The sequence below is a fragment of the Tachysurus vachellii genome, chromosome 16, assembly GCF_030014155.1.
Source record: "Tachysurus vachellii isolate PV-2020 chromosome 16, HZAU_Pvac_v1, whole genome shotgun sequence".
NCBI lineage: Eukaryota > Metazoa > Chordata > Actinopteri > Siluriformes > Bagridae > Tachysurus > Tachysurus vachellii.
In genome coordinates, this window is record NC_083475.1 from 323,862 (window position 1) to 338,122 (window position 14,261).

The window sequence follows — 14,261 nt, forward strand, 5'->3', positions numbered from 1 at the left end:
AAATCATGGTTTACAGCTAAACTTTGCTGATCTTCCTTTGGACAGTTTTTGGTTATCTGTTGCCAAGGAGTTCCCCATTCTGGCCAACAAAGCTATTTTGACATTGCTCCCGTTTTCAACCACATATCTGTGTGAGCTGAGCTTCTCATGCTTGACTGCGATAAAAACTAAAAACAGAGAGAGACTCAGAGCTGTTGAGCAAGAGCTTCGTGTGTGTCTTTCTACCATTACTGCCAGGATATCCATTTTGTGTTCACCGAAACAGCCCCAGGTTTCACACTAAGTCAGTATAAATACATTAAAAAACTATATTATTAACTATATGTATTATATGTACTGTGTTAGAGTGTCATTTTGTGTCATTTTGGTTGGTGGTGTGCCCCAGGATTTTGTAAATGTAAAAAAATGTGCCGTGGCTCAAAAAAGGTTGAAAATCACTGGTGTAAACAACCAGATGGAGTTGTGTTTCACAAGCTGAAAGTAGGAAATAATAAAGTACAGTAGAAAATCAAATAAAATGTGATCTCTAATTTATTGGAAGTTAATTTTAAGTTACCTTTTGATTCCTGCTAAGTTTGGAGTTTAGTTTTTAGATGTATATTAGTATAATATGTATATGATGTTAAATCTCTTTCTATAACTAGTAGTCAATAATGAATGTATATTAATACTTGTTTTTAGTTCCAATTATAATGAAAAAAATGGTTTTACCTTTGAATTACTCCTGATAACATCAGTTGTGGGGGCATGGTGGCTTAGTGGTTAGCACGTTCACCTCACACCTCCAGGGTCGGGGTTCGATTCCCGCCTCCACCTTGTGTGTGTGGAGTTTGCATGTTCTCCCCGTGCCTCGGGGGTTTCCTCCCCCGGTCCAAAGACTTGCATGGTAGGTTGATTGGCATCTCTGGAAAATTGTCCCTAGTGTGTGAGTGCGTGAGTGAATGAGAGTGTGTGCCCTGCGATGGGTTGGCACTCCGTCCAGGGTGTATCCTGCCTTGATGCCCAATGACGCCTGAGATAGGCACAGGCTCTCCGTGACCCGAGGTAGTTCGGGTAAGCGGTAGAAGATGAATGAATGAACATCAGTTGTAATTACTGTAGCTCTGTACACTGTAATAATGGATGTGAGCTTTAGGGGGAAGCAGACATTTTAAACTGATATTAAACACTGACAAAATGGCAGCAAGTCTTTTGAATACATCAGAGTTGTGAGCAGTTCTGTTCACATCATACATTATTTTCTCATTATTTTATTTTTGTATGATGCTTTGACACTGCATTTTATTATCTATTTATTAATATTGTTATTTATAACTTTATTTATTCAATGTAATTCAAATAAAATTTACTACATTAATCCCTCACTGATTGTGTCCTTGTGTTGCAAAACTGATTTGTAAAAGTGTTTGTCTGTCTTCTGTACAAGGTCAGTTATTCATTTAGATAAAAACCTAAAACATTTTACATGTTTGGAAAAAAAATTGGATGAATGTAAATTTGAAGGAAGAAGATTGGGGGAAAATATTAATGCTTGTGTTGCAATAATAATAATAATAATAATAATAATAATAATAATAATAATAATAATAATAATAATAATAATAAATAAATAAATAAATAAATAAATAAATAAATAAATAAATAAAAAATAAGCAAAAAAAGTTTATGTACAATGATGATAAAAGAAAAAAGAAATGGATGTTTGGTCTATTTTTAAGAAAAGCATGGAAAAATATACAGAAAACCTATATATATTTTTAAAATAATGATGATGTACTAGGGAATTTTTATTAAGTTTTCACTAAAAAATGCATGTGTTGTTTTAGAGAATTTTGTTTTTTATTTGCCTAAAGATGTGAAAGTGTATGAAAATGTCATGGGATGTCCAGCATGTACTGTAAAACTTTAAAACTGATTAATATTAATGTTTTAATAATAACAAAATAATAAGTAAATAAATAAAAAAAAGGAGATCTCGTCTGATCTAAGTAGAGTCGGGCATTCCTTTACTTTACTGTTTGAAATCTGTAACAACATCATCTTAATATTCATACCCTGTAGATAATGTTTTGATAGATTTAAACAGTTTAAATTCACTGTCCATGTGACCTGATTAAACTCTCTAAAACCTCCTGCCCCTGTCCACCACCCACATCTATTAAAAATGCTCCTGTATAATTGTTCAAACTGACTTCAGCAAGCTAACTACCTTTATAGTCACTATGATGGTGTGTAAATGAAATGATTAGTGAAGTTCTTTAGGTAGACAACATACATCTGTCACCAAGCCTTTTATCACCAGATCTGACTAATCACTAGTCTAAGTAGGATTTAGTGTGAAAAGTGACTATTTAATGGACTTGAATATTAGATTGTGGAAATAAACTAAATTCTCATTATCTAAGCTCATCAACTCCTTTCAGAATTTTAGATGGAATTTAAACTGACAGCTATGGTTGCTAGCAGGTTAGCTAACATTAGGCTAACGATTATATTTACATTTAATTCTTCTTCTTCTTCTACTTTTATTCTTCTTATTATTATTATGTTTGCATTTTTAACACCTACACTTCAATACACTTATTTACTTCAGTAACACATACATATTAATATATACTTAATACATTAATAATACAATTAATAGTATACTGCATTTGTTACATTATTTTTAGTCTATTGGTTTATTTATTTTATTAAAACTTTGAATACATATATTTTATTATAATAATAAAGATAATTTGCTTGGACTTTTTTAATTATATTGATTATAAAACAGTATGTAAAGGTGAAAAATGTTCTGTAGATACACAGTTTTGTTGAAGTTTTGATGAGTTTAAACAATAGAAGAATTCATGAAGTTTGAAAGCTGAGTTTATTTAATGCTTTTCCATAATACAAAGCAGTGAAAGGTGATTCAGTCACATAGACTGTTGTTGTTCTAACTGTGTGAAGAGGTTTGTAAATGTGAACACAGTAATCATAAATACGTCATTAACTGTAAAAGAAATTGTACAGAAAAAAATACAACAATCCTTTTCCGCCATCTGCTGGTAAAACGATGTTATGACATTAAGTAATGTGTCTAATCTGTTAAACACATATTCTTCTGTAACTGTCTGAACATTTCTCCTAATTTTATAATGAAGTGTCACGTTTACATACTTCCAGGTTACAACATTCACGTGGCATTCTACAAAATGTGACATTTTCACTTTGTAATCTTCAAAATCTTTATTAAGAGCAAACATAAAGATATGTTAGTCCACCCAAATAACCATATTTTCCCACCTCAGACACACAATCCTTATTAATATTATTCTTTTTATTCAGGAAAGGGAGCTTTTTTGTACCACTCTGTTACAGACAATATGTTCAACATTAAGGTAGAAAAAGAAGAAATATATTTTTAAAATCTAATGTTTTCCTTTATTGTAAAATGTCTATGGAAGCTTGTTTCTACCTCCTTTAAATAATAATAATAATAATAATAATAATAATAATAATAATAATAATAATAAAAGATAATTCTGACTTTATAACTTTAGTTATATGTTATATATATTTAGTTATATATATATATATATATATATATATATATATATATATATATATATATATATATATATATATATATATATATATTTAGTATAATGTCAGAGAATCATTTGTGACCCCACCTGTGAAACCCTGGCTAAAGTCAAGTGATCTAATTTAGAGCTTCAAAGAATTCATGACCAAAAAAATTACATAAATATGCAATTAGTGATTATTACTGTAAATGATAGAATAAAAACTAAACTATCCATATATAATACTCAAACTTTTATTTATAACATGAAAAATACTGTAATTAGTGATTTTATAGACACTACATTTTATATTTCTGCACAAATATACCTGAACTTGGCTTGTATACTGTACATTGACTTTGGTCGTCTCTGTATTCATTTTAGACACAGAAACACATGAAGATTCTTATATTATTTGTTTCAGGAACTTATTTCCTGTCATTTGAAAATGTAAACAGACCATAATATTAAATCACAATAACAACAATAGGGTCAGTGAAGGCAAGGCAGATATTGTGACTTCTTAATTCAGAGCAGATAAAAGATAACCACAAGATGAGATAAGATAACCATGCTATTTTAAATACATTTTAAAACTCTTTAGTGTCTAAAAAATCTATTGTTTACAGAGCACTAAAAAAACCCTAAATGGCAAAAAAATGACCGTAGCTTGGTTTTCTCAGGCAGGCTCACACTTTAGATTATTTATTATCTTATAAAATTTATTTATATCATAAATTAATAATTTAACCTGTAAGAAATTACAGAAATTTCACCCAAATTCCACTCCAAGGTACACATCTAAAAGAGTTCATTCCTAAAAAGGTTTAAGTATCATAAGGTAATACTTTTAGGACTCTAAACGTATAAACTTGACTCAATTATAAATATGGGAACGGCAGCAGGACATCAAGGATCACCATGAACAAAAGGTCTATGTGACCGCGATTACCATTTAAAGTGACCATTTGGTTGATAGCAACTGTAACAATACCAAGACAAGGTATATGTGACCGTGATTAACATTTAAAGACATCTGGCTAAATAACAAGGTGTGACCCAGCCATTTGGGAGACACTCAGTTCTTACGCTCATTACACAATGCAAACGGTTTCCCTATTGCGGTTCGCAATTGGCATAGCAAACTGTAGCACACACCGTTTACCAACACGCGATGGGTAATTTGCAAAGCACAACGTTCCTTCCGTTTACTCTGCGCGATACCATAGAAGGGAATTAAAAGTATGAGGCTCCACGTGTAAGAGGCGGGGCAACAGTTACAAAATTTCAAACTTAAAGTTCATGCAAACAGATATTAATAGACAGGTTTCAGTCAAATATTTATGGTTTATTTAGCAAAATTCAGTGTTATAAACATGAATCCTCTTCTATGTTTAATATTCTCATCAAAGTGAGCATCATGAATTTAGAAATCAAAATAATAAAAGATAGGCTAGTACACCTGTCAGAGGAAATTAAATTTATTTTTGTGCCCTTTTATTTATTCATTTATTTTATTGTTTTTTCTATGTTTGTGTTAAATAAATCCATTTGTGTGAAAATGGTATCGCAAAAACAAGTAAATTAATGCTGAATAATAATTAATTACGTTTCATATTAGTGTTTCTCTCAACAGTCCGCATATTTACATTTACATTTACATTTACAGCATGTGACAGACGCCCTTATCCAGAGCGACGTACATAAGTGCTTAAATCTCTAACATTGAATACATTAATGCTGGATCACTAAGTTACATACTTAAGATACCATGAGTGTAAAACATTTGTTCAGAGTTACAATGAAAAAGTTTCAAAGTTTTTTTTTTTTTTTTTTTTTTTTTTAAATGCAAAAGATAAGGAAAGAAGTGCTAGTTGAAGTGTTTCCTGAATAAGTAGGTCTTCAACCGCCGCTTGAAAATAGCCAGTGACTCAGCTGTCCGGACCTCTAGGGGAAGTTCGTTCCACCACCTTGGTGCCAGTACAGAGAAGAGTCTTGTAGTATACTTGCCTCTTACCCTGAGAGATGGTGGAACCAGTCGAGCAGTGCTGTAGATCGGAGGGTGTGGGGTGCAGTGTGAGGAGTGATGAGGGCTTTGAGGTAAGAGGGAGCTGGTCCATTTTTGGCTTTGTAGGCCAGCATCAGCGTTTTGAATCTGATGCGTGCAGCTACCGGAAGCCAGTGGAGGGATCGCAGCAGCGGGGTGGTGTGGAGAACTTTGGCAGGTTGAAAACAAGCCGTGCAGCTGCATTTTGGATCATTTGCAGAGGACAGATTGCGTTCATAAGATTGGTCAAACGTAATATATGCATTATTTGAATTTTTACACACTTTTAACTGCTCAGTCGGAACCATGAGTTTATTAGCTTATGAAAACATTATAACAAGCATGTATTAAGCTTGGTATGCAAAGGGGGAATTCAGAGCGAAATATAGGAAATTCCGCTCTGAAAGAGGCCTTAAAAGAAAATGTATCTCCGAAGATGAACTGGAGTAGGCGGTTTCGCAAGCTGTTGTAGAGGTGAGAATTATTTTAATCGTTTACTATTATTTAAAACTCCTGCTACAGATAGTCGTTCATTTAAAATTTGTTATTGTACATTAACAACCATAAAAATGCTGCATTATGATACAGCGCTGTAATGTACAATAGTCACAGAAGTACTACGGTAATTACTAAATCACTAACTTAATTATCCAGATCTATTGCCTAACCTAGTGTCAAACACGTGATCGACCTAAACTACACATAGTAAGTTACACATAGTAAGTTACTACCATATCTACTGTATAACGTTAATTTTTTTTTAATTGCCCATCGAGTGTTGGTAAACGGCGTGTGCTACAGTTTGCTATGCCAATTGCGAACCGCAATAGGGAAACCGTTTGCCAGAATATACCCTGACTATTCAGGATACTGACTCAAGTACTCACCGATATGGTTCGGGAATCGGAACAACTCTAGGTAAAAGGAAAGAAGTGTGAGACACAGCTTTGGAGCAACTTAGTTGATTCACAACACTACATAACGGGTTCTCAGTGTGCGTGTGTTTGTCGCTGGATGACAGTCATGCTGAGCGGTGCAGGTACAGAGGAGAAGTAGAAGAAGAGAAGAGGATGACACCATTTGCTAAAGGGGGATGTTTTCATTTTCATCCTTAACACATACATTTTAAAGCACAAACTACTGAGTATTTTTTGGACATTTTTTGGACATTTAACCTTTTAAAAGATGAACAAAAATTTTTAGAATAACAACATTTCTTACTCCAAGTTTTAGGGGTGCTGAGCTCCTTTTTAGGGGTGCTGAAGCACCCCAAAAAGAGGCTAGCCTCACCCATGGCCACCAGTCAAATATCTGGACATGACTGATGAGTTGTGATTGATATAAATAAAATCATTTTAAGATGGGATGTCATTGACAATGTCTGTTCTTAGAAAACAATAATTAACATTAACTACTAGGCATGTCCAGATATTTGTCATCTTGAAATGCTTTTGTACTGTTTTTTATGATAAAGTTATGTAAAATACAGGGCTGACAACTTTTGAGTTCAGCATAGAGTGAGATTTTGGGTGCAGGTCTTTGGTTATGGGGAGGGGCTTATGGAGGGGCGTGGCTCTGTGTGGAAAAAAATACAAACACAAAATCCTTGCATTAGCAGAAGTGTATTAAGTATATATTGATTGTCAAAGTATTTGGTATCTGTACAGAATTTCTTGGGAGATTTACATTACATTTAATTTTCACAAACATTTTACAGAAATAGGATTAACATGTGATTAACATGTTCACAGATTAACATGTGCGCTATTATAAGTGCTGGTGGTTGATTTTGCAGACTTAATCATTGATTGGGAAGTTGTTGACTTGACATTCTGAAAATAATAATTAACATTTACTACTAGGCATGTCCAGATACAGTATTTGTCATCTGGAAATGCTTTTGTACTGTTTTTTATGATAAAGTTATGTAAAATAACTGCTCAGTGCTGCAAAACAAACAACTCTGCTAATGCTAACTTAATTCTATATAAACTATATAACAGCATAGGCCTATTAGTTACTAGCCTAAACTGGACTTAAGTAAAGTTGGCTCATATTCACAGATTGGAGTTTCCCGAGTCAATAACTCCTGACCTAAAAGCTCTTTTTACACAAATAACTGTTTAGTATTCGCTTTTCGGGTTTTGCACTTTGCAGACGGTCCCTTGGAATCTGTTTATCAGTCGTCTGCACATAGAGACTTATGTATTTTGTCCACCACAGAGGAAAGCTGATATTGAGGAGAATTGTGTTGTAGCTGCGTCTCTACATTACTACGGAAGAAAAGAGGTGTTATTTGTGTAATAAAAGCGTTTAGCTCAGGAGTTATTGACTCGGGAAACTCCAACCTGTGAATATGCGGCCAACTTTAGTCTAAACTGGACGGAGACACGGAGACACTGACCTGCCTGCGTTCACAATTCACACGGTGCAGATGGGAGGGAGAACGGCTGACTCAGAGCCGATCCTGACCTCCCTGGGGCCCTAAGCAAAATTCTGCTAAGGGGCCCTCCTACAGTACCTGACCCATGAGCCATGTAAACCATTTGCCACACATTCACACTTGACATCCCACTGTTATTCATTTTATAAGCTGCATTAGGCCCCACTTAAACTGCCTCCCTCAGATTCCTCTTTATCCATTTTCAAATATAAAATACTATTTATAATATGACTTGGCTCTTGCAATATTCAACTAGTGAATATGCAATAGCAGATATCAGCAATTATGTTTTTACTAGTGTAAAATGTAATTCCTGATATCAAAAATATGGTTACTACTAGAAATCACACCCTTAATATTTACATTTTAAGTATTGAAAACTGAATTCTTGATATCAAAAATCCATATCATGTGAATGTATAAAAGCTAAAATGGCTTGCCATACCTGTTTACCCAATACCAGTCGGTGCATGGCGGAGGCGCAGCGTACGGACACCGCCCCCAGAAGAAGTCCACGACCATAAAAGCGCGAACGTCGCATCAACTCATTGTTGGGTTGTTGGTTGGTGAGTTTTTGGAGAGTTGTTGGAAGGTTTTTGGAAAATTATATGCTGTGAGATTTGCTGTTGCGTTGGCGCCGCCGATTTTCCAGTCTCGCCTGGTGTAGAAGTACAAACCATTTGTATATGTGTGTATATATTATTGTAAATATAATTACCACTTTGTACAGTAAAGAAAAAAACTCACCACAAGCATTGTGTCCGCATATGTCATTACTGTGGTCGGCAATTCATAGTAATTATCACTCTGTACCAGTTAGTCTTGTCCATCCATTCACATCCACATTGGTCATCACTAGTTGCTGACTCTGAGAACTGTATAGTATATACAACTGTAGGTGTATATATATATTGCACACACCATTATTGATGATATTTGGAGCAATATTACATGTAATTGTTAAACTTGATTCCCTTACATATACATTTGCTTTTAAGCCTAATTATTCATTTTGATTATGATGTGATTGTGACAGGGGGGTGGGAAGAGGTTTCAGGTTGGGGTTGCTGAGTTTTTTCTGTCACCACTTTTGAATAAGAAACAATATCAAGGCTATAAAACTTGTCAAAACTCCGCGAATCACAAAAGTATCAGTGAGAAGTTGAGAACACACGTTTAAACAGTGCATACACTCGAACTTGACCGCACATTTTTTACTTTATCGATACTGCTTTTAATCGTAATGCAAAGACCGGTCATCGGGATAATAAGCTGTCATTTACAATAAAAGAGCTGCGCAGTGACAGGAAATATAATTTAACACAAAAAGCCTGACTAGACCAGGGATGGACTTGTGCTCAGGGGTTTTTATTTATTTATTTATTTTTTATTTTTGAGCGGCGTGTGGACGAATTGTTTCTACACACACACTATTTTATTTCTTGATAACAGACCGCTGCGAACTATAACACACCGTTGCCATGAAAAACAGAGCGTTGCCATGGACACACAGGATTCTAACCGTAGAGACGGAGTGCACTATTTTCTTTAGAGGAAGCAATACAATTGTTTTTAAATCAATAAACTCCTTTTTAAATTATCATTTTGAGTCAAATTATTGATTTATTCGGTAGGTAACAATATAATAAGTGGGATTCGCTTCACGGACCTGTAACTTGAGCAACAGCGAAGCCGCGAACTCGTGAATATTTTGAAGGCGTAACAGCTGATGAAAAAGCAGAGACAATTGTAGACGAAAATGAAGAGAGATTTTATCTTAGTTTTTATTTTATACAAAACATTTTCGTCTCGTCTTTTTTCGTCAACAATAATGCATATATATAGGGAATATAGGGGTGTGGCGTGAGAGCATGAGATTTGGGTCAATTGCGTGAGTCTCACGCTGAATTCGTGAGAGTTGGCAGCCTTGAATGTGAGTTTAATTATTCACTTCCCCTAAACAATTGTCATTATGTCCTTTTAAATATGTCATTTAGTTTGGTTCAGTACCTTGTCCTTCTGCATTCTCTGTATAGTGGACATCAGGATATCTCTCTCTCTCAGAAAACAAATAAGGTCTTCCATTCTGAAACAAAACAAACAACAACAAATATATTACAAAACAAACATATATGTAAATATACTGGAAAATATAATACAATATATTAAATAATACATTCTCTTTGTGTAAGAGCTTCTGATACACCAGTTTCTACCCACTGTCTAAAAACATGCAGATGAGGTAAATTCAGCTCACTATAAATTGTTCTTAGGTGTATAATTTTGTGTGTGTGTGTGTGTGTGTGTGTTTGTGTGTGTGTGAGTGTGTGGGTGTGTGTGATTGTGTGTGTGTGTGTGTGTGTGTGTGTGTGTGTGTGTGTGTACCCTGCCTGTAGCCCGAGATGCTGCGATAGGCTGAAAGAGCACAGTAACAGATGCATGTTATGTGGTTCACATACTGTGGTCAGATGTCGCCATCTAGTGGATGTGTGTCGCAAGGAAAACAAATCAGAGTTCTGAGATATAAAGTCACCATTATGTTTTTTTTTTATTATTATAAAAATAAAATAAACAAAACGTAACGTCTTAATATAGATACCCACCGAGGCACCCTATTAGTTGAGGGTGACAGTTTCGCTGCTTATTCATGAGCACGTGCTGTAGCGATCGGTCCGAATGACACGGGTGATCCGTGCTCTATGGGTGGCCGAACAGAAAGGCGCCAAGGCATAAGCGCGAGGGATACAGGAGGGACCCAGGGCGTAAGTGCATTATGGCATTAAGGGTCATTGGTTACGCTTCCGGAGCACGGTTTGGGATTAGCCCGAATCTAGCGTAGGGGTCTGTGCCGCCCTCAAGGAGGACAACGAGGAGAAAGGCCAAGAATGACCCATGATTTCATGCCACCCTCAGAGGTCTGGTCCACCCTGAGGTGAAAGGTGATCGTTAGCTTAGGCTCCGGTTGTGTGCCTCGACCACCAAGCCGACACTTGCCTCAGATAACCCTTAATGGATCTCCGCTGGTCTCGTGTGACCCTAAAATAGGCGCCTGCCGGTCCGATCTTACCCCGTTCAGAGCGTTAAAGCTCAGGCATGAATGCAGAAGATTCAAGCTAAGAAATAGGCGTCGTAGGTTATTAGGCCTAAAATTAATTTAATTATCATAACTTAATTAATTTTCTAAATAGGTAAATAATCACAGATTAGATTAAAAATAAGGGGGAGATCTTAACTACGCTCCGTCCTGCTAAAATAATGTTTAGACCGGAAACTTTGGCCTGAACATTAAATTAGAGGCGTTTATCAGCTATTTTAATTTAAATCATTAAACTTTTACCTTAGGGGGCACGGTGGCTTAGTGGTTAGCACGTTCGCCTCACACCTCCAGGGTCGGGGTTCGATTCCCACCTCCACCTTGTGTGTGTGGAGTTTGCATGTTCTCCCCGTGCCTCGGGGGTTTCCTCCGGGTACTCCGGTTTCCTCCCCCGGTCCAAAGACATGCATGGTAGGTTGATTGGCATCTCTGGAAAATTGTCCGTAGTGTGTGATTGCGTGAGTGAATGAGAGTGTGTGTGTGTGTGTGTGTGTGCCCTGCGATGGGTTGGCACTCCGTCCAGGGTGTATCCTGCCTTGATGCCCGATGACGCCTGAGATAGGCACAGGCTCCCCGTGACCCGAGGTAGTTCGGATAAGCGGTAGAAGATGAATGAATGAACTTTTACCTTAGCAGCGATCCAAAATGTCGTTAAATTCAATTTTAGATGGGTTTTGACCCAATTCCGACCAGTTAAATGGTGGTTAAGAGGTTTTAGACCTATATTGTAAATAACTGTGCCCCATGGAATCATTGGAAGTCAAATTTGGAATATATTTTAACTAATAAAAAGCGTTTTTTGTGACGTGTTAGTTATAACATAATGAATAAATTAGAATATAAAATGAAAATTATATATATGTATATATATATATATATATATATATATATATATATATATATATATATATATAATTTTATTATATATAACAAAATTAGGCTGATTAAGGACCTGGGCTGGCCTCCCACTGAAAACATTTAATTTGTCTGGGGATTATGCTTTTGTTGTGATAGATTTTATCCTCAGAGAGCTACCCAGTAGAAGCTTGTTGACCTGATTCAGGGTCACCCGCTGGGATCAGTGGCTCCACACACTCTGCAGTGCACAGCACACTGTCCAAGTGTCCCGGAAACCTGGCGGTGTAAACATAAGCGCTACTGGTAGAGAGGTGAGTCGTGGTCTTCTACCGATCTTCACCTTGTTTATATATGTAAATAATGTTATTGTATGATGGTTCAGGTGTGATAATAATGTGCAGCTCTAACACCATTATTAACTTTTTTTATTACTTCTGCTTCAAATTTACAGCAGGATGGATTGTTCTGTTTATTTTAATTGTTTAATAGTTAAATTGTTAATTGTTGCACACGGCAAATTTGCCAACTCAAAAAGGACAAAGAAATAATTCACCTTGAAAAAGTCTGAAGCTTATTCAAAGACTGGAACACAACTGACTGGAACACATTGTCATCTGTCCTTTTTGTGTTGGCAAATTTGACAAACATGTCTTCTGTGTCTCATGTCTTCATTTATGTCTGTGTTGGTGCCTAATATTAATGCACTTGTGCAGGCTAAAAGATGCCAAGTTTCAGGGGTGATAAATAAATGATAAAATAAATGATAAAATAAATTTGTTTACTTTAAAAAACATACATACTTAGGTATAAATTAACAATTTTTACAAAGATTTTCTTTTTAAAAAGCTGCCACTTAAGATTTTAAGTGTGTGGAGTTAATTCATGTATTCAGAATTGCTTCCTGGAATTGGAAATTGGATTTTAAACAATTTCTATATTTTGATGTTTGATTTATGTTAACATGCAGGACAGTGTTTTTAAGTTCCACAAACCTGTGGCTAAATGTTTTGTGCCATTGTACAATAACTGTGTTCAGTTTTTATGCATAAATAAATGCATACTTAAATAAATGTTAAACTGGGTAAAACTGTTGTTGATATTGCACATACTACTTAGGTTGTTCATAATATATTTTTGTAAAAGGACAATTCATTTAATATAAAGATTTTTATAATTCACTTCTTCTTTGCACTAATACAAAGAAAAAAGTGGACTTATTGTTAGTTCTATGTAATTTTGCTATGAGTTTACTGGTCTGGCCCCCTTGAGATCAGATTAAGCTGTATGCGGCCCCCAGACCAAAATGAGTTTGACACCCCTGATGTAAACATACAATAGCAGCAGTTGATGGCAGCATTTTAATAGAGATGTGATTTGAATAGAACAGTTCTCTACAGAAGACTCACTAGCCATCTACTGGTTAAAGTCTACTTAACGTCAAGTCAAGAGTCAAGTCAAGAAGCTTTTATTGTCATTTCAACTACTGTATATATAGCTGTTACAGTACACAGTGAAATGAGACGTTTCACTCTAGGACCATGGTGCTACATAAAACAAAGGCAGAGCAAAGGACTTAGTAAGTAAGTCTTAGCCACCTAAGGTGCAACTATACAACCTGGTGCAGTGCAGGACAAGACAAACAAGACAGTGCAGGACAAAAGACAGTGCAAACAAAAAATACAGGACAATACAAAGAAGACAATACACAAAAGACAATAAACAGAAACAGCGTAACCAGCATAAGTACTGTATGTTCAAACAACATTATGTGTGCAAAAATACTGGAATGAACACATTGTTATAGCATTATAGCAGCAATTACCTGATATATTGTACAGGGTCATGCAACACAGCATCAGTCAACTGAAATGTCAGACAGAATGTGCAAATAGCAAAAAGTGTGCAAAAAACAGCATGTAAACAGGTTGATGGATATATATTGGAACTGTGTGTATTTAGTGTAAATCTGTGCAGTCCGTACAGTTGGTGTGTGTGTGTGTGCTCAGTACAGTTCAGTTCAGTTATTAAGGAGTCTGATGGCTTGTGGAAAGAAACTGTTACACAGTCTGGTCGTGAGGCCTGAATGCTTCTGTACCTTTTTCCAGATGGCAGGAGGGTGAAGAGTGTGTGTGAGGGGTGTGTGAGGTCCACAATGCTGTTAGCTTTGCGGATGCAGTGTGTGGTGTAAGTGCCCATGATAGAGGGAAGAGATACTCCAATGATCTTCTCAGCTGTAGTCACTATCCGCTG